The sequence below is a fragment of the Tiliqua scincoides genome, chromosome 10 (assembly GCF_035046505.1).
Source record: "Tiliqua scincoides isolate rTilSci1 chromosome 10, rTilSci1.hap2, whole genome shotgun sequence".
Taxonomy (NCBI): Eukaryota; Metazoa; Chordata; class Lepidosauria; order Squamata; family Scincidae; genus Tiliqua; species Tiliqua scincoides.
This window is the reverse complement of record NC_089830.1, coordinates 17,526,707-17,548,692: the sequence shown is the minus strand read 5'-3', so window position 1 is coordinate 17,548,692 and position 21,986 is coordinate 17,526,707. Positions and strand designations below refer to the sequence as shown.

General features: G+C 46.5%; 1 pseudogene; it reads left to right on the top strand.

Annotated features, from left to right (window-relative positions):
- The first annotated feature begins 12,948 nt into the window (after positions 1–12,948).
- LOC136661783 (5S ribosomal RNA) lies at positions 12,949–13,068 on the top strand (annotated as a pseudogene).
- Positions 13,069–21,986: the final 8,918 nt, after the last annotated feature.

Genomic DNA, 21,986 nt, shown 5'->3' with positions numbered 1-21,986 from the left:
CATACTCATCAACTTGTAACCTGTAATGGACTTTTCATCCATAAATCTGTCCAATCCCATAAGAATACAACCTGTTACCATCTCTGCTTCTGGGGTGGATATGAGACCAGGCAGGTTCTCGGGCCCCTTGAGCCAGTTTCCTAACTTGCCTCACTGGATTGTTCTATTTATAAGTATATATTTATTCTGCCTTTCTGATTAAACCTTCCAAGGCAGCTAACAAGTCAAAGCTTTAAAAACAACAAAGCCCAACTAATACAATGATAAATGGTTTAAACCATTGGTTCTCAGATGTTTAGCATTGGGACCCACTGTTTTAGAATGAGAATCTGTCAGGACCCACTGGAAGTGATGTCTTGACCGGAAGTGACATTATCAAGCAGGAAAATTTTTAACAATCCTAGGCTGCAATCCTACCCATGCTTAACCAGGAGTAAGTCCCGTTTACTATCATCGTCGAAAGTATATACCACAGATACTCATCTATAAGTCGATCTCACAGATAAGTCAAGGGCAGGTTTTGAGCCCCAAACCATGGAATTTTCTATGACCCTCGGATAAGTCAGGGGTTAAACTTAGGGGGGTCTGACTATAATTTTGTCTGATTTTACCTGAAGCCAGATCCTGAAAAATAACCTTCCAGTAATTGTTACCTAAAAACTGTACAGTTTCTAATTTTTTAAAAATACAATAAAAGATCATAAGATGCATTTTTTGTTCATTAACTTTTAAAATTCTGGTCTTCACAACATTTGCGTAAACACTGTCAGAGTAAGTGCCTGTAAACAACATACCAGGAGAACAATCAGTCAAATCCTTCTTTAAGGGGCGTGGTGTGTGAAGCCAGAGGCTCTACATATAACATGCAACATAAAACATGTAATTGGGAGTGTGCACTTCAGTTCACAGCAGGGAGACAAGCAACAAGGACTGAGCTGCGCACAGCTGCAACCCTCTTTACTCAGAAGCAGACCCACTGCTTTCCATGGTGCTATTCTTAAGCAACGGTGCATTTCAGCCTGGGACCTTGTTTCAGATGGAAAGGAGGATCCCATCCTGGGGTTGTAAAAACCAGACCCCTAAACTTGGGGGTGAAATTCTTTGCAAATGACTTGCCAGGAATGTTCTGAGCAGCAGCAAGAGAAAAGGAGGCATTTCCCTTCTTCTCCAAACTGGAAGGGAGACAAAGGGGCTTCTGGGAATTTGTGGAAGTATGTGCTGCATTCCATAGCAGCAGCCCCTTACAGAAGAGGCAGCAGCCCCTTACAGAAGAGGCAGCAGCCCCTTACAGAAGAGGCAGCAGCCCCTTACAGAAGAGGCTGCCTCTGAATACCGTAATTACTGGTTAAAATTCTCCTTTTTCTCCACCTGCTTCCTGCTTCTCAGCCCATTTCCATGCCCCCCCCACTTCACCAGACAGCTGCTGAGCCTCCATAAGCTTCCCAGAAGCTCCCAGAGGACTCTGCCTCATCCACTGCATTTACCCGCGTATAAGTCGACCCAGGATCTCAGGCTCCAATTTTTTTTTATAGGGCGTAAATTTTCCGACCTATAGGCGAGTATATGCAGTGCGTGGTTGCCTGCTTAAAGTACAGAGCTGTAACATTTCCCCAGATGCAGTCACATACATGGTAGCATCAAGTCCAATACATTAAAAATAAAATATTGAAATGAGTGTGGACCCACCTGAAATTGGCTCGTGACCCCACCTAGTGGGTCCCGACCCACAGTTTGACAAACACTGGTTTAAACAAACATGAGAAGAGATAAAAAATCTTCCACAAAGGACAATCAGGCGAAATCGATTTCAGGTCAGACTGAATGCCTGGTAGGACAAAAAATTTCTTGAGGATCTGGCAAAATAACACATGGAAATGAGATTAACCTTCCCAGGGCATGGAATTTTATTTCAACAACCAGAGCAGTGAGGGTTTAAGCCAGCGATTTTCAACCAGTGCTGCGCAGCACATGGTCTGCAAGTGTATCACGGGAGTTTGGGGGAAGAGTTATTTAACAGCAAGGCCATTGGTGATGTGAGCCTCCCCCTGGCAGTCGGTGTGCCTTGCCAATTGTCAAAAAACTGATCGTGTGCCCTAAACTGATCGTAGCGCCTTGTCAATGTGCTATGAGATGAAATAGCTTGCAAATTGCTGCTTTATATAAATTATGTCAAGGATAACGTTGTGAAGTTAATGGAAGAGCATATGTTACCTTTAGCTCCTCGGCGGAGAAGGAGCCAATGAATAAACAGCATACTGGGTATGGAGGATTTAGAACATCGGTTTATTATTATGAAGAAGAATATTTACATACTGCTTTTCAACAAAAAGTAGTTCACACACAGCCCAATCCTCCCTAAATCTCTGCATGGAAAGGCAGTGGTGCTGGAGGGGCTTCCACTGCCCCCCATGAGGGATTTTTGACTGCTGGAGGTCTCCTTGGGATGAAACTGGCACAAGCTCATGTTGATCTGGGTGGATCAGGCCCAGAAAGGGTGTCAGGATTCAGCGTGCGCCGCTGCTGCCGAATCCATCCCCAATCTGCCCTTCTTCCTGCCCCATCACCGCCCTACCATCAACAATCGTTAACAGAGCAAAATATATCAGTAAACGGTTCCTTGTTCCCAAAGAGTTCATGGTCTAAGAAGAGGTGCAGCCATGGGACAAAATGTCATCATGCTGTGCTAGGGTGAACAGGGACAGCAGAGGGTAGAGCCTCCATTTGCCTGAAGATAACATCCACAAGGTCGCCAGTTCGAGGCCACCGGCACCGTGCGACCTTGAAGCAGCTGACAAGCTGAGCCGAGCTATTTCCATCTGCTCTGAGCGGGGGAGGATGGAGGCCAGGATGGAGGCCAGATCAGAACGAAACATCTGAATTTGTTGTGGCTCTTGAAAGATAGAGCCTTCTTTCAATTGTAAAAATCCCTCCGGGGATTTATATTAGCCTGCCTATGTAAACCGCCTTGAATAAAGTCTTGAATAAAGACCAAGAAAGGCGGTATATAAATACCTGTATTATGATTATGATTATGATTATGATTATGATTATGATGATTATTATGATTATGATTATTATGATTATGATTATGATGATTATTATGATTATGATTATTATGATTATTATTATTATTATTATTATTATTATTCTCCCCCTGCTAAAAATAAGACAACACCACTTTAAAAGGTATTTCTTTGCCCAGTCCCTAGAAGCAGAAAATGGTAGCAAGTCTGTGTGGAAGCTTAAATGCGCTAGGTCAGGGGGTTTCAACCAGTGGCACACGTACTAAGAGTGGTACACCAGGATGTGTTGGGTGATACATGCAGCACCCACCGCACAGCAGAGAAACCACAACAGGAGCTTCCAATGGCAATAGGAAGTTCAAGCCGGCAACCAGAGCTCTAGTAAGCCGTTTTTGAGTGCAAGAAAAAGCTCACCCGCTTGTTCTGAGCCTCTTATTGACCCCTGGAAGCTCCCATCATGGTCTCCAAACCCAGAAGTAACTGGTGATGGTGTAGCAAAACAAAGGGTGCAAGCACTCCGGAGTGAGGAATTCTCCTTGGTCACGGCTGACTAGACAGGCACTAGCCAATTGACGTCCATGACATGCACATAGTCACATTCTGTGTGTGTGTTCAGAGCTGGAAAAACAGATTCATGATCTTGGGGTCAGGAAAAAGGGCTTTTAGTAAAGACTCCATATTGCGGTCCCTTTTGAGCATGCGTAAAACATGCCTGCTAGCCAGGGGAAGGTTATCAGGATTGCTGGCAACAGAAACATTTTCCCCTGCCTGAAAACAAAATCATTTGGAAAGGCCCTCAGCAATTGTATTGACCGGGACGCCAATCAATTGACCTGGGAAACATTGTCAATTGACTGCATATTATTAGACAGTAGCTAAATATGCTCAAATGTTCCATGAAGCGGAGGTGGCTGTGATGTCAATGGCAGCCGAGCCTTTTTATTGCTTGCGTGGTGTCATCACATAGCAAGGTCAGAAGAAGGGCTTCTTGCTTCCCGATCCTACAGCCAGGAAAGGTCAGCCAAAACTTTCAAGGGATCAAGCACCTTCCCTTTAAAGAAAGGCTCGAGCATTTGGGACTTTTTTGCAAAGATACCAAGACCATAAAGGAGAAAAGCAATAGATTATAACATTATTTGTGGAGTGAAAAGAGCAGAGATATTTTTTTCTCCCATGCCCATAATATCAGAACCTGAAGGCACTGGTTTGCAGCAGATTTTGAAGGAAAGGAAAAACTTTACACAATGCACAGTTAACCCATGGTATTTGCCGCTGCATGATGTGATGCTGACCACTGGCTTGGACAGCCTTGAAAAGGATCCAATACCTTTATGGAGAACAAGTGCATCGATGGCTCTTAGCCACGACAGACACATGTAATCTTTGTGTTCTACCGATAATGCGTTGCTGAACACCACTTGTTTGTGTGTGACCACCCAAATCTGATTGGCCACTGTGGGAAAGAGGATACAGGACCAAGATTAATCTGTGGAACTTCTTGTCACAAGATGGGGTGATGGCACCTGGCCCTAGATGCCTTCAAAAGGGGAATGGAAAGATTTATGGAGGGAGAGTCCATCGCGGGTTACAAGTCTAGATTTTTAGGTAATTTTAATGCTGCTTTATATTCGTACTTTTCAGCCACACTAGACGCTGTTCCAGAACCACCATTCAGAGCGCGATACCAGAGTCTTTCGAGACTGAAGGTTGCCAACAACAACATTTGTACTGTTGTAAGCTACTTAGAATGCCCAGTGGGGTATATATCAAACAATCAAGTCTGTATGCAACCTCTGGTTTTGAGAGGTAGCATGTCTCTGAATGCCAGGCAGAAGGGAGTAGCAGCAGGATTCAGATATTGTGTGCTCGAAGAAGCATCTGGTGGGCCACTGTGAGATACAGGAGCTGACCTAGGTAGGCCGTATGCCTGATCCAGCAATGCTCCTCTTGTGTTCTTTGGTCTGATCCAACAGGGTTCTCCTTATGTTCTTAACACACAATGGCTGCAATCCTAGCCACACTTTCCTGGGAGTAAGCCCCATTGAACAAAATAGGACTTACTTCTGAGTAGACCTGGTTAGGCTTGTGCCCAATGTCAAATTAGCTGCTATGGACAAGTGCGTGATGGCTGAACATATGCTTGCCCTGTTTCATCTATGAAGCAGGGTTGAGAGCCTTCTTTTCACAGCAAAAGGGGAATGAAGGGGAGGGGAGCAAAACTCAGTCATATCCACGCCTTGCCTTGCCACACTCAGCTGCTCTCAGCAGGCTACTCCCTGCTCAGCTCATTTCTGGTATCAGAGTCAGGCTGTACAAAAAAAACTGTTTAAAAGCAACAAAGCACAGCAAGGTAGGGCAGAAAGGAAGGGAGTTTGGCACCCCTCCTTGGAATCCTCCTAAAAATGGATGCTCCTCTCTCTCTCCCCTTTCTGTCTGCTTCAGTTGGCCTTCATCCGGTATCCAGTCTGAGGCCTCTTGATGCCCAGATCTCACCCATATAAGTATCACCTATGTGTTAGTTTAGTAACCCACATTCCTGTACATTCCTCATCCCATGCTGGCTCATCTCCCCCCTGTGCTTGTGGATGCTGCACTCACAACCTGTCATTTCTCTTTTCCCTGCTTTTAAGCTCTTGAAATCATGACTCTGCCAAGAGGAAGAAGAAAAGAGACATCCATTCAAACCACAGATCAGAGGCAGACATTTGCAAACAACACCCCACTAATGCGTTCCCATCTCCCTAACAAGCACACGTCTCCAAGAATCAAAGCAGCTGTGTCTGCATTTAATTCCGATATCACTGCAGTACATTTGTTGCTTTGGTCATGCTCTCTGTGTGGGTTTTTAATTATTTACCGGCTCTTCCCTTATTCCTTTTGAAATTGAACAGAAAAGGACCATCAGATGTCTTGAACGGATCATTGAGAATATTTATATACCACTTTTCAACCGCCCCCCCCCAAAAAAAAAACTTCACAGCATGGTTTAAATAAATGGTCCCCAACCCCCAAAAGAGCTCACAAGCTGATAAGATGAAGAAGTTGCCAGCAACAGCCTCCTTTTCCAGGATTAAAAAGGTGGCATACTAAATCTTGAAAAGAAATCAAATGAGTGTTGGGAGAGTTAGAACAGACAAAAGAAAATATTTCTTAACCCAGTGTGTAGTTAGTCTGTGGAACTCTTTCCACAGGATGTGGTGATGGCATCTAACCTAGATGCCTGTAAAAGGGAATGGGACAGATTTATGGAGGAAAACTCCATCACAGGGTACAAGCCATGAAGAGTATGTACGTACATTCTGAGATTGACTGGTCACTCACCATGAGGGCCAGGTAGGAATTTTTTGCTGTCAATCGAATTGTCCCTGGATGGCAGTTTTTTCATCTACCCCAGACTGGCGAGAAAGGGAAAGTGTGTTCAGTTGTTTTCCTGCTTTAAATATTGGTCATTGTGTTTAATAAAGTGGCTCAAGTTAAACCCAAGTACAGTCTGGTGTCTTCGTTTGGGGGGGGGGGGCGTGCAAGGGTAACTAGAACACCATACGCAGGGAAGTGGCAGCGAGATGCAAGTATCTTGTGTATGCTCCAAGAGCCTTCTGGTGGGCCATTGTGAGATACACGAAGCTGGACTAGATGGGCCCTGTGCCTGATCCAGCAGGGTTCTTCTTATGTTCTTATGAACATTAAAACAAAAATACAAATTGTACGTGTGTATAATATAATCGGTGAGTAACAGTTTCTGACACGGTCTTCTGCCTGTAACAGTGAATTATCCAGAGTAAGGCAAGTTCTTACAACAGAAAAAGAATAGCCTGCCCTTCACCGATTTAAAAGCCATGAGAAAGACGATGATAATGGAGGGGAAAAAACTAATGCAAACTCTGTCTGGGCTGTTTGTTAAACCAGATCGGAGTGTAACATCTTGAATGTGGTGGTTCTTGAAAGAGAGAACCTTCTTTCAATTTGTAAAAATCCCTGCGTGGATTTAATAAGCCTGCCTGTGTAAACCGCCTTGAATAAAGTCTTGAATAAAGACCAAGAAAGGCGGTATATAAATACTGTATATTATTATATATTATTATTATTATTGTCTAAATACACCCTTGTCTCCGTCTAGCTCTCTAGTCAGATGCAACTTGTAAATTCAAGTTGGGGGGGGGGGGAGAAAACGTAACTGATCTTCCCAAAGCTAGATTGGACCCCCCCCCCCCAATTCTTTCCCCTTTGCAGCCTTCTGACAGATTCCATAAGTTTCATGGTTTGGCCTCCCCAATGCTGGGGAGAAGCTGTGGTTATTAATAGAGAGATGTACTGTATGGGAGTCTTTCCAGGCAGGTTTGAAAAAAAAAAAAAACTGATGGATGTTTCAGGCTGAACCAAATTGGCTCCTGCTTTAAGCAATTTCCTTCAAAGAAAAACAAGTTTGGGATGTGATAGACGGTTTGGTACAATGAGAGGATGCGGGGACAAAAGAGCTAATAAGCAGCCCATCCTCGGGCATTCCATGTACAAGTGCTTTTATGCAAATGCCCGAAGTCTCCCAGCAAAGATGGGAGAACTGGAATGTCTCGTGACTAGGGAAAATATTGACATAGTGGGCATAATGGAAACCTGGTGGAATGCGGAAAATCAGTGGGATACTGCAATCCCGGGCTATAAACTCTACAGGAGGGACAGGGAGGGGCGTGTTGGAGGTGGGGTGGCCATTTACGTTAAGGACGGGATAAAATCCAGCAAAGTAGAGATTGAAGGCGGGTCAGACTCCACCATAGAATCTCTGTGGGTTAAATTACCAGGCCTGAGGAGTGATGTAATACTGGGGGCGTGCTATCATCCTCCAGTCCAGAAAACAAGGGGACCTTGAAATGAGGAAACAGATCAGGGAGGTGACAAGGAGGGACAGGGTTGTATTCATGGGGGACTTCAATTATCCACATATTGACTGGGTCAATTTGAGTTCTGGTCATGAAAGAGAGACCAGATTCCTTGACATGCTAAATGACTGTGCCTTAGAGCAGATAGTCATGGAGCCCACCAGAGGACAGGTGACTCTGAATTTAATATTGTGCAGTACTCAGGACCTGGTTAGAGATGTCAGTGTTACTGAGCCACTGGGGAACAGTGATCATGCTGCGATCCGTTTCAACATCCACTTCGGGGGAAGAATACCGGGCAAATCTCTCCCAAAAACCCTTGACTTCCGACGGGCGGACTTCTCTCAAATGAGGAGGCTGGTTAGAAGGAGGTTGAAAGGGACGATAAAAAGAGTCCAGTCTCTACAGAGAGCATGGAGGTTGCTCACATCAACAGTAATAGAGGCCCAGCAGAAGTGTATACCGCAAAGGAAGAAGGGCTCTACTAAGTCCAGGAGGGTGCCCACATGGCTAACCAGCCAAGTTAGAGAGGCCGTAAAGGGCAAGGAAGCTTCCTTCTGTAAATAGAAGTCTTGCCCTAATGAGAATAAAAAGGAACAAACTGTGGCAAAAGAAATGTAAGAAAGTGATACGGGAGGCCAAGCGGGACTATGAGGAACGCATGGCCAGCAACATTAAGGGGAATAATAAAAGCTTCTTCAAATATGTTAGAAGCAGGAAACCTGCCAGAGAAGCGGTTGGCCCCCTGGATGGTGAGGGAGGGAAAGGGGAGATAAAAGGAGACTTAGAGATGGCAGAGAAATTAAATGAGTTCTTTGCATCTGTCTTCATGGCAGAAGACCCCGGGCAGATACCGCTGCCCGAACAGCCCCTCCTGACCAAGGAATTAAGTCAGATAGAGGTTAAGAGAAGATGTTTCAGACCTCATTGATAAATTAAAGATCAATAAGTCACCGGGCCCTGATGGCATCCACCCAAGAGTTATTAAGGAATTGAAGAATGAAGTTGCTGATCTCTTGACTAAAATATGCAACTTGTCCCTTAAAATGGTCACAGTGCCAGAAGATTGGAGGATAGCAAATGTCACACCAATCTTTAAAAAGGGAAAGAGGGGGAACCCGGGAAACTATAGGCCAGTCAGCCTATTCTGGGTAAGATGGCGGAATGCCTCATCAAAGATAGAATCTCAAAACACATAGACGAACAGGCCTTGCTGAGGGAGAATCAGCATGGCTTCTGTAAGGGTAAGTCTTGCCTCACAAAACTTATAGAATTCTTTGAAAAGGTCAACAGGCATGTGGATGCGGGAAAACCCGTAGACATTATATATCTGGACTTTCAGGAGGCGTTCGACATGGTCCCTCACCAAAGGCTACTAAAAAATCTCCACAGTCAGGGAATTAGATGACAGGTCCTCTCATGGATTGAGAACTGGTTGAAGAGCAGGAAACAGAGAGTGGGTGTCAATGGGCAATTTTCACAGTTGAGAGAAGGTGTGCCCCAAGGATCTGTCCTGGGACCAGTGCTTTTCAACCTCTTCATAAATGACCTGGAGACAGGGTTGAGCAGTGAGGTGGCAAAGTTTGCAGACGACACCAAACTTTTCTGAGTGGTGAAGACCAGAAGTGATTGTGAGGAGCTCCAGAAGGATCTCTCCAAACTGGCAGAATGGGCAGGAAAATGGCAGATGTGCTTCAATGTCAGTAAGTGTAAAGTCATGCGCATTGGGGCAAAAAATCAAAACTTCACATATAGGCTGATGGGTTCTGAGCTGTCTGCGATAGATCAGGAGAGAGATCTTGGGGTGGTGGTGGACAAGTCGATGAAAGTGTCGACCCAATGTGCGGCGGCAATGAAGAAAGCCAATTCTATGCTTGGGATCATTAGAAAAGGTATTGAGAATAAAACGGCTAATATTATAATGCTGTTGTACAAATCAATGGTAAGGCCACACCTGGAGTATTGTGTCCAGTTCTGGTCACCACATCTCAAAAAGGATATAGTGGAAATGGAAAAGGTGCAAAAGAGGGCAACTAAGATGATTGCTGGGCTGGGGCACCTTCCTTATGAGGAAAGGCTATGGTGTTTGGGCTTCTTCAGCTTAGAAAAGAGACGCCTGAGGGGGGACATGATTGAAACATACAAAATTATGCACGGGAAGGATAAAGTGGATAGAGAGATGCTTTTTACACTCTCACATAATACCAGAACCAGGGGACATCCACTAAAATTGAGTGTTGGGAGGGTTAGGACAGACAAAAGAAAATATTTCTTTACTCAGCATGTGGTTGGTCTGTGGAACTCCTTGCCACAGGATGTGGTTGATGGCGTCTGGCCTGGACGCCTTTTAAAGGGGATTGGACAAATTTCTGGAGGAAAAAATCCATTACAGGTTACAAGCCACGATGTGTATGTGCAACCTCCTGATTTTAGAAATGTGCTATGTCAGAATGCCAGATGCAAGGGAGGGCACCAGTATGAGGTCTCTTGTTATCTGGTGTGCTCCCTGGGGCATTTGGTGGGCCGCTGTGAGATACAGGAAGCTGGACTAGATGGGCCTATGGCCTGATCCAGTGGGGCTGTTCTTATGTTCTTAAGTTGTAGAGCATAGTAGCATGTGCCCTTACTCCAGCTAAGCAGCCATCTTGGTCAGAGGTATCACCCAGTGCAGGAGGCCAGCACATCACCCCCATGATGGACCTCCTCCCGTGCAGTGGATGGGGCAATGCCCCGGTTGGTGGGCATGGTGATGTACCATTGCCCCAACCTCACTGGTTTTTTGGCTATAACTTTTGATAGAATAGAGATATTTCACTGTGGTTCGTTTCACTGCATTCCACATGAAATTACACACTGAATGATGTATAACATGATGGTATTATTCAAAAGTACCAAGATTTAAGAGAAGAGAAGCAGTCTGAGCTTTCAAAATGCTTAACCAGCTTCTATTACAACACAGTCCTAGGCACGTCTACTCAGATGTAAATTGTGCAAAGTTCAGCAAGACTTTCACCACCCAGACTTACTTCAAGTAGAAGACTTACTTCACCAAGTAAGTGCGTAGTAGTTCAGCAGGATGCCAACAACTTGGCCTTCCATAAGGAGCATACCACAGTAGAGTAGATACAGCAGTGGCAGTACGGTATTGCGGGTGCCGCAATGTGCTGTGTGACCGGCCCTTCCCACCTGCTGTTGGAGCCATTCTGCTATCTTTGCCCAGAATGGCTCCAACAGCAATCAGGAGGCACAGGTTACATGGTTCAGGATGTGGACTCACCTCCCTGCATTACAATCTCTGCGCATGAACTGGAGGTTGTCCATGAATTTGTGTACCTTGGCTCAACGATCTCCGACAATCTTTCTCTCGATACCGAGCTACACAAGCGCATCAGTAAAGCATCTGCCACGTTTTTCAGACTCACAAAGAGAGTCTGGTCCAACAAGAAGCTGACAGAACATACCAAGATCCAGGTCTACAGAGCTTGTGTCCTGAGTACACCTCTGTACTGCAGCGAGTCATGGACTCTTCGCTCACAACAGGAGAGGAGACTGAACGCTTTCCACATGCGCTGCCTCCGACGCATTCTCGGCATCACCTGGCAGGACAAAGTTCCAAACAACACAGTCCTGGAACGTGCTGGAATCCCTAGCATGTATTCACTGCTGAAACAGAGATGCCTGCGTTGGCTCGGTCATGTCGTGAGAATGGATGATGGCCGGATCCCAAAGGATCTCCTCTATGGAGAACTCGTGCAAGGAAAGCGCCCTACAGGTAGACCACAGCTGCGATACAAGGACATCTGCAAGAGGGATCTGAAGGCCTTAGGAGTGGACCTCAACAGGTGGGAAACCCTGGCCTCTGAGCAGGCCGCTTGGAGGCAGGCTGTGCAGCATGGCCTTTCCCAGTTTGAAGAGACACTTGGCCAACAGTCTGAGGCTAAGAGGCAAAGAAGGAAGGCCCATAGCCAGGGAGACAGACCAGGGAGAGGCTGCACTTTCTCCCAGTGTGGAAGGGATTGTCACTCCTGAATTGACCTTTTCAGCCACACTAGACGCTGTTCCAGAACCACCATTCAGAGCGTGATACCAGAGTCTTTCGAGACTGAAGGTTGCCAACAACAATGTGGCACCTGCAATACTTATCATGCCACCCCTTACCGCTACACTACTGGCATGCCATCTATCCTTCCAGATTGGGTGGATAGCAAGAGGAAGGTGTAGCAAGGAATGATTGAGTTGCTCCACTGCCATGAACTCTTCTGGGGATTTGTCAATGGATCCTCTAAAGCAGTGTTTCCTGAACTTTCGTGCCCGCAATCCTAAACATATGTTCTCTCTCAGTGTAGCGACCCCTGGAGTTGGTACATGCTAATGATGCTAAAGAATTACTTTGGGTAAAATTAAACACACTGGAGTTGGACCTTCCCAGATCATTCATGCACTGCTTCGGTCGCCCCCACCGAACTTGCAGCTGGCCCAGCCACGCCTCTCAATGCCAAGGAGGTGGTGCATCAACTCTGGAGGCTCCTCAAGACCCTATGCCTTGAAAGCAGCTTCCTCTGTGGAGGGGTGCCACCCTCTTCAGGTCCACTGGATCCAGGCAAGTCCAAACCCAGACATCGACAAATATTTCCCTCCCCGAGACCTTACCGCAACTCAACATGACCCTTATTTCAGGCACAACCCCTGGTTTGGGAACTGCTGCTCCAAAGGCTCAACGCAACTGCCCCAAGAGTCAATCCCCGTCATTGGCCCAGCTTGTACATTGGACCAATGGCATAGCAATGGGGGGGGGCAGTGCAGTAAGTATTGCAGGCACTGCAACATGCCCTGTATGTGGCCTCTCCCACCCGCCATTGGAGCCATTGTGTGCAGTGATGGCCATGCGCAGAGACCAGAATGGCTCCAAGCGCAAGTGGAAGGGGCCACTTACATGGCACACTGGCACTGCAGTACCTACAGCACCACCACTGCCCCTGCAGCAATGATGCTGCATTGGACTTCAAGAGCATATCTAACCAACCCAGTACAGCCACACAATTTTGATCTGAATCTGCAGCAACTGTTACCCTGCACATGCCTGATCTCATCTGATCTCAGAAGCTAAGCAGGATCAGGCCTGGTTAGTACTTGGATGGGAGACCACCTGGGAATTCCGGGTGCTGTAGGCTTATACCATAGTCTTTCGAGGCTGAAGGTTGCCAACCATTGTTTACTGACATCAGTAAGACCTCTATCAGCTGAAGCCCATTTAACATGACTCCGCTGCATTGTGCGTTGAGCAGAATGTCACGTTCTTTTTTCCCACAATTCTTCTTTGAGGTCTCTGGAGCTGAGAATTGACATGAGCTGCCCTTCCCAGCATGTCAAACTTGATGAGATCACAGATAGCCTGGGGGCGACGCTGCCGTTATCACACAGGCAGCAAAACCACAGTTAGTTTAGGTGTTATTGCTTTAGGGACTTGGGGCCCAATCCTATCCAATTTTCCAGTGCTGGTGCAGTTGTGCCAATGGGGCATGCACTACACTCTGTGGTGGGGAGGCAGTCTCAGAGGCCTCCTTAAGGTATGGGAACATTTGTTCCCTTATCTTGGGGCTGCATTGCGGCTTCGGTGGTGCTAGAAAATTGGATAGGATTGGGCCCTAAGGCTGCAATCCTATACACTGTTTCCTGGGAGTCAGTCCCATTGAATTCAATGAAACTTACAGCCCAATTTTATGCATGTTTACTCAGAAGTAAGTAGTTTGATGGGGCTTACTCCCAGGTAAGCATGCATAGGATTGCAGCCTTACTTCTGAACAGACAGGCATCAGATTGCGTTGTAAAGTGGCTGAGCATGACTCTTCAGAAGACAATATCTTAAGAACATAAGAACAGCTCCACTGGATCAGGCCATAGGCCCATCTAGTCCAGCTTCCTGTATCTCACAGCAGCCACACCAAATGCCCCAGGGAGCACACCAGATAACAAGAGACCTCATTCTGGTGCCCTCCCTTGCATCTGGCATTCTGACATAGCCCATTTCTAAAATCAGGAGGTTGCACCTACACATCATGGCTTGTAACCCGTAATGGATTTTTCCTCCAGAAACTTGTCCAATCCCCTTTTAAAGGCGTCCAGGTCAGACACCATCACCACATCCTGTGGCAAGGAGTTCCACAGACCAACCACAAACTGAGTAAAGAAATATTTTCTTTTATCTGTTCCAACTCTCCCAACACTCAATTTTAGTGGATGTCCCCTGATAATCTTTGATTATTCATTCTAAAAGGAAGTCAAAATAAGAGGCAAACACAGACCAAGGTGGGGGGCAGGCATTATCTCGGGAAAATTTTGAATGACATTCATTTTACAACTGATTGATGAATTTGTGCTAGCCACTTGTTGAAAGAAAAGTTAATTTTGCAACTGTGGAAGCCATAATTTGCAGATTAACTTAAATATTTCTTTCCAAAATTATTGTATAACATAGCATTCCATTTTGGTTATGACCAACTTCTAGGTATTTCCTCTTCTTCCAAAACTCTCTCTATTATCAGTCTTTCCACAAGACTTTAGCAAGAGATCTCATAACCCAATCCTGAGCCGGTTTGCCACTGTTGAAGATTCAGCTCAGTCCTCATTCCCAGCCCCCTGCATGACCCAACTGTGCCTCTAAGGGGTATGCTGGCCAAAGTAATGAGTTAAAGAATGTCAAAAGCAGTACCAGAGACTGCCTTCTTGTATCAAAAGAGGAGCCTGGGGATCACTGGGGAGGCCATGGGAAATGCCACCAAAGAGTTAAAGCGCGAAGAACAAAGAGATAAGGGACTTGCTTGCTTTGGGGAATTAATTCATGCTGACAATGGCCACAGTTTCCATACCAATGAATCACAGCCAAAGAATGATGTTTCTGCTTGTCCAGAAGGGAAGCTTCACATGAATCTGGGCCAAGAAGGAGTCAAAGAGGCTGGCTGTCAGTGCACAGCCAAGCACTGGGACCTGTCACAGCTCTGTTCATCAACAGTTGATCTAACAGAGGTAATAGATATGCCCTGCCTAAGCACACAATGCAAGCTATTTTTGTCAAAGGAGTGATTTACAGGTCACTCACAGCCAGCAGGCAGGGTCTCACTCTTGTTCAATCATTTCTAAAGTGCCTGGATCAATACAAGTGATCAATGACAAACTGAATTAAAAAAAATATCGATGGCTCCGAGTGCTTATGAAAGCAAGCGTTGGTGTCCCTCAGACTACAGAGATAAATGAAGGTCCAGAACAAGGTGTGAACAGTGTTTCAAGCCCAAGAAGCCCTGGGACATACAGAAGTTTCCAAGGCACTTAACAGCTACACAAAGAGGGGTGTCCTGGGAAAATTACATTTCCCAAGGGACCCAATGCCTGAGCTTCTGCCATTGCAGCATTCAAAGTCTCAGGGATGCACTGGCTCATCTTCTGAGTTGGGTAAAAACATTCAAGGTAAATAGTACTCAAGTTAAAATGCCTGCCAACATAAACAACCCTCAGTCTATGAGAAAGGAGAATCATAAATATGATAATAAACATTCTTAATAAACTTTATTATGTAATATATGCTGCCATCCTATCCACACTTTCCTGATAGTAAGCCCCATCAAACACAATAGGACTTACTTCCAAGTAGACAAGCATAGGGATTGTGCCCATAGTTTATTAAGAAAGTTCACACACTGCTTTTCAACAAAAAGTAGTTCACAAAGCAGTTTATATAGCAAAATGAAATCAATCAATAACTACAGTAAAAAAAAACCTTCAGCAACTGTTCTGCCAGATTCCCAGTCCAGCCTCCCCTTCCTCAAGCTTTCCTCCTTCTGCTACCCACAAACCCTTCCTGCCTCAGCTGCTCCTTATATCCCTGAGGGATTACGGGGCTGGGGCACCTTCCTTATGAGGAAAGGCTATGGTGTTTGGGCCTCTTCAGCCTAGAAAAGAGGCGCCTGAGGGGGGACATGATTGAGACATACAAAATTATGCAGGGGATGGACAGAGTGGATAGAGAGATGCTCTATCTCTGTGGAACTCTTTGCCACAGGATGTGGTGATGGCGACTGGCCTGGACGCCTTTTAAAGGGGATTGGACAAGTTTCTGGAGGAAAAATCCATTATGGGGTACAAGCCATGATGTGTATGCGCAACCTCCTGATTTTAGAAATGGGTTATGTCAGAATGCCAGATGCAAGGGAGGGCACCAGGATGCAGGTCTCTTGTTATCTGGTGTGCTCCTTGGGGCATTTGGTGGGCCGCTGTGAGATACAGGAAGCTGGACTAGATGGGCCTATGGCCTGATCCAGTGGGGCTGTTCTTATGTTCTTATGGCCCTATTGCCTTCAAGCAGCTGCAGCTGTGCAGCACACTCTGCTGGATGACCAGGCTTTACCCTTAAAGGGGCCACTGCTGACACCACATCTACCTCCTCGCCAGATCTTCCGCGATTCCAATACAACAACCTGCAAGAGTAAGTAGAGGAACAAGGATGGGGGTCTTAATGAGCGTGGCTTTCTTTTCATCTGTGACACATGACCACCCTGGGCCTTGCCACCCCAGTTGGGAAGTTCGGGCCCCAGGAGGAAGCGACCCCTGTACCTCGACCCAAAGCTGGCTGCCCAGAGCACCAACTCGGCTAGTGGAGGAAAGGGCTCTGCATCTCCAGCCATTTATAATGATTCCGGTGACAGTGGCAGGAACAGCGAGTGTCATCTTTCTCCTGCAATTCCTGCCGGGATGCAATTTAATGAAGTGCTGGGGTTTTTCTAATTGTGTTTTTTTCCCCTCGGTGGGCCTGTCGAAAGGAACATTTTAATTAACCTGAACTGTAATGAAGTAGGCTGGAAAGCCGAGGGCCCGTTGAGTCTCTGTGTGATTGCTTAAAGAAATTAAAGCAGGGCCTATGAACTACACACACACATGCTGCGCACACGCACGCAAACACGCACACACGCGCGCCAGGTTGTGAGTTCCAGTTAGCCCCTTTTCGAGAGGCCCAGTGACAATATGGCATGGAGACACCCCAATTATGGCAATATTGCACAGAAGGTTTGGAAGAAAGGACCTCATCTCAGCGTTCGGCTAATCCTTCCCCCTTCTTTGTGCACACTTAAGAATATAAGAGCCCTGCTGGATCAGGCCAAGGGCCCATCTAGTCCAGCTTCCTGTATCTCAGAGCGGCCCACCAAATGCCCCAGGGAGCACACCAGATAACAAGAAGACCTGTAAGGCCTCCTGGGAATTGTAGTTAAGAATATAAGAACAGCCCCACTGGATCAGGCCATAGGCCCATCTAGTCCAGCTTCCTGTATCTCACAGTGGACCACCAGATCCCAGCTGAGGAAATTGCATCAACCCCAAGAGACTATTCCCTGATGTGGTGGCCATGCCACCTCCTTCTCAGTTGCTCATTTGTAAAATGGGAATTATGCCAACCAAAGGATAGTTCCTGAGCATGAAGTTCATGCTTCATTTTCTCCTCTGTGTAAAACCAGCCTGGAGGCATCAGACAAAATAAAATATATAGGAACTTTGTGTGCTATAGGTACAGAAGAGAGCGAACAAAATGATTAGCATCTCCCTTATGAAGAAAGGTTACATCATTTAGGGCTCTTCAGTCTAGAACAGGGGTGGGAAAACTTTCAACTTTAGGGATCCTGGACCTTTACAAATTGTGCAGGAGAAAGAATTTCAGCAGGTATCTCCTGTCATCCCACAGAAGACAAGCTGCACCTGCTAAAATTCTCCTACACAATTGTTAAAGGTCCAGGATCCCCAACATTGAAAGTTTGCCCACCCCTAGTCTAGAACAGGGGTGCTCAAACTTTCAACTTTAGGGATCCTGGACCTTTAAAATGGTGTAGGAGAGATAATTTCAGCAGGTGCAGCTTGTCATCTGTGGGATGACAAGTTACACCTGCTGAAATTCTCACTTCTATACACTTGTTAAAGGTCCAGCACCCCTAAAGTTGAAAGTTTGAGCACCCCTGGTCTAGAAAAAAGGCACCTGAGGGGGACATAATTGAGACATATAAAATTTTGCATGCGATGGATAGAGTGATGTTCTTTCCACCAGAACCAAGGGATATTCACTAAAATTGAGTTCAATAGAGTTAGAACAGACAAAATAACATATTTCTACACCCCATGTGTAATTAACCTGTGAAACTCCTTGCCACAGGATGTGCTGATGGCATCTGGCCTAGATGCCTTTCATAGGCAATTGGACAGATTTCTGGAGGAAAAGTCCATCACAGGTTACAAGCCATGAGGGGTATTTGCCACCTCCTGGTTTTAGAAGTAGGCTACCTCAGAAGGCCAGGTGGCACCAGGATACAGGTATCTTGTGGTCGTGTGTACTCTCTGAGGCATCTGGTGGGCTGCTGTGAGGTACAGGAAGCTGAACTAGATGAATCTTTGGCCTGATTCAGGGGGGCTCTGTGCCACTGTGTTCAATGGGGCTTACTCCCAGGAAAGTGCATCTAAGATTGCAGCCTGAAGCAATCACATCTGCTTCCCTTTTTTACACCAGGTTAACTTTAACTGATTAAAGGCCAGGTGCAGGGGAGTGGCTACCTGATGCAAGTAGCTTGTGTGCCCCAAGGCAGCTGGTGAGCCACTGTGAGATACAGGAAGCTGCATTAAATGGGTCTTTGGCCTCATCCAGAAAGGCTCTTCTTATGTTTTTAGGTCCTCATTTTTCCTAAGCATCTGATTCCTGTGAATCAGGCTAATCAACAGCTTGCAAAAGAACATCATTTGATGTTCCCATGTTCTTCTCCCACATCCTGCTGTTCTCTATCAGATTCGGTACTCCATACTCCTGCCATGAAGTAATCTATTCTCCAAGTACAATCCTTTGGAAGAAAAAGAATTTAGGCCTCTTCGTGATTGCAAATGCTATGGACTCCAAGACTGTCGCTACCATTCCAAGGATAAATGTTTACAAAGGTGAAGTGTATGATTATAGACAGTCTTAGAATGGAGCAGAATTGTATCTTGATAGCTGGCCCTAATGAGATGATAACAAAAGCTCTTCGAGAGATGCTGCCCCAGTTTGGACCAGTTGGTACCTGTCCTCTGTACACTCTAGCTGTTGTATTGAATTGTCCCTTCCCATAGAGCAGGGGTGCCCAAACCCTGGCCCTGGGGCCACATGCTGCCCTCAAGGCCTCTCAATGTGGCCCTCAGGAAGCACCTAGTCTCCAATGAGCCTCTGGCCCTCCAGAGATTTGTTGGAGCCCGCACTGGCCCAACGCAACTGCTCTCAGTTTGAGGGCGACTGTTTGACCTCTCACATGAGCTGTGGGATGAGGGCTCCCTCCACTTCTTGCTGTTTCATATCTGTGATGCAGGAGCGGCAGCAAAGAAAAGGCCAGACTTGCTTTGTGCAAGGCCTTTTATTGTATTGGCAACCTTCAGTCTCAAAAGACTATGGTATTGCGCTCCGAAAGGTGATTCTGGCACAGCGTCTAGTGTGGTTGAAAAGGCCAATCCGGGAGTGACAATCCCTTCCACACCGGGAGCAAGTGAAGTCTGTCCCTGGTCTATCTCCCTGGCTATGGGCCTTCCTTCTTTGCCTCTTTGCCTCAGACTGCTGGCAAAGTGTCTCTTCAAACTGGGAAAGGCCATGCTGCACAGCCTGCCTCCAAGCGGGCCGCTCAGAGGCCAGGGTTTCCCACTTGTTGAGGTCCATCCCTAAGGCCTTCAGATCCCTCTTGCAGATGTCCTTGTATTGCAGCTGTGGTCTACCTGTAGGGCGCTTTCCTTGCACGAGTTCTCCATAGAGGCGATCCTTTGGGATCCGGCCATCATCCATTCTCACGACATGACCGAGCCAACGCAGGTGTCTCTGTTTCAGCAGTGCATACATGCTAGGGATTCCAGCACGTTCCAGGACTGTGTTGTTAGGAACTTTGTCCTGCCAGGTGATGCCTTTTATAGGCCTTGAGCTATTGCAACACCTTCATTCATTCATATAAGTTGCATCTCTAATAAATTCATTTATGTAAGTTTATTCAAATTTTAAATGTACATTAATTCTCCCCCCCCCCGGCCCCCAACACAGTGTCAAATATGATGTGGCCCTCCTGCCAAAAACTTTGGACACCCCTGCCGTAGAGCAACAATTAAAAGAGTAGCTCGTTCAGCCCTTCTGTTAGGGTCTTTCCTTGTCCTAACCAGTGATTCCAGGAACTGAAAGATAACTCTAGATGTAAGTACCATTCAGTTTGTCCAAGTTCTGACTGGGCACCCATCTGGTCGGATGCATCCCAGGGGGCAGGCATTCACCTTCTGGCTGGCGGCCATGCCAATAAGGCCACAGAACTCACGCAATACGGCCCACAGCCCAGACAGGCTGAGCATGGTGAAACAGATACGGCTGGGGTCAAAGCTTTGGAAGGCAGAGATGATATGGAATGAGCACAAGGAGGAATAGGGGCACCGAGGGAGCAAGGGGGAGAAGATCCTGCATCTGATCCTGCATCTGATCTTATCACACCAAGGAAGGGGGGAAGGGGCAAGTCCAGAAGGGGCCAGCAAACCCTTTATAAGGCAGGAGCAGCCAGGTGTGAAGGTCAATGGTGGTGAGAAGGGGAGGAAGCCAGCTGGACTGTGAGCCTAAAAGGGAGTCATTAGTGGGGAGAAGGGTGAAGCAACCCCCTTCCTCCACAGCCTATCTGAGGCCTAGCACTCTGGGCCTGCAAAGGGGGGAGCTGTCCTCTTTGCCCAACAGCCATGACCTCTTGAGGACCCCATCGAGCCGGACACATCTGGAGTGGCAGGCACCCCTCCCAAGGCCAGACAACTTGTAACCCCTCTCACTTGGGAGGGAACAGCAACTAAGGGCAACATAACCCCTGCTAATTGGGTAAGAGGCACTTTTTCAAGTGGGTGCTCCTCTTTTTAGCAGGGGGAGAGTAACTGGCCCACCTCACCCCAGCACTGTCTGTTCTAGTGGCTGTCTGCTGGTATTCATTTGCATCTTTTTAGATTGTGAGCCCTTTTGGGACAGGGAGCCATTAGTTATTTGATTTTTCTCTGTAAACCGCTTTGTGAACTTTTAGTTGAAAAGCGGTATATAAATACTGTTGATTGATTGATTGATGACCTGGTGGGGCACCCAGTGGCCGCAGCACAGTTGAAAAGAAAAAGCCCCCCCCCCCTCCAGCATCAATGGTGCTTTTGGGAGCATCAGACACAGGCTGGTTCAATGCACCTGCTGTTCTCCAAAGCCTCAGTCTGGCGGTGTCACCAAACTCCACATCCCTTGTGGACCAAAATGTATGCACAGCCCAAACGAAAACATTAAGGGCAGCTTCTACTTTCCTCCCTTCCAATACTGGACAGACTCACTTCTCCCTGACATTGTGTCCATACATTGTTCCCCCTCCCCCCAAGAGCTTTATGGTAACTTTCTTCTATCACAATAAAATCTTTACAAAGCTGTGGAGAAATTACCCTGCTGAGTATCACATTGTCGCCTCCATTGCTTAAGAGGAATTTAAGCAATCTTAAACCCATAATCTTCATCTTCTGCCAGGACTTTTCTTCTTTTTACTCAGGGCTCTTTATCTTTCTCGTGGTATATTTTTATACAGCATTACGGTGCCACCCAGATCTTTATCTTTAATCCTACAGGGCTCTTTTCTCCAAATCACCTGCCTTGTGATCATGCCAGGAGCCCCTTTCTTTCTTTCTTTCTTTCTTTCTTTCTTTCTTTCTTTCTTTCTTTCTAATGGATGGAATGATCTCCATAGCCAGCCACTCTCCTCCTCCTGGCTGTCCACTGACAGATCATCAGCTAAAGACTTCAGCTTGTCGCCACCATTGAAATTAGGGCTATTACAGGAGGCTTCAAAGAGAGAGATCACACACGTGTCTTTATCTAAGCACACCAGTGGTACTGCTAAGAGGGTGTGGGAGTGCAGGTCACACCAGGTGGGTGACACCACTACTGGCCAAAATTTTTAAAATCTTGGTGTCAGGGGTCGAGCCCTTGTTCGAACCCTGCTTTACCTAGCTGCAGGCCAGGGGCAGAACTGCCTGGCCATAGAGCCACCACCACTTCTCCAGCTGACCA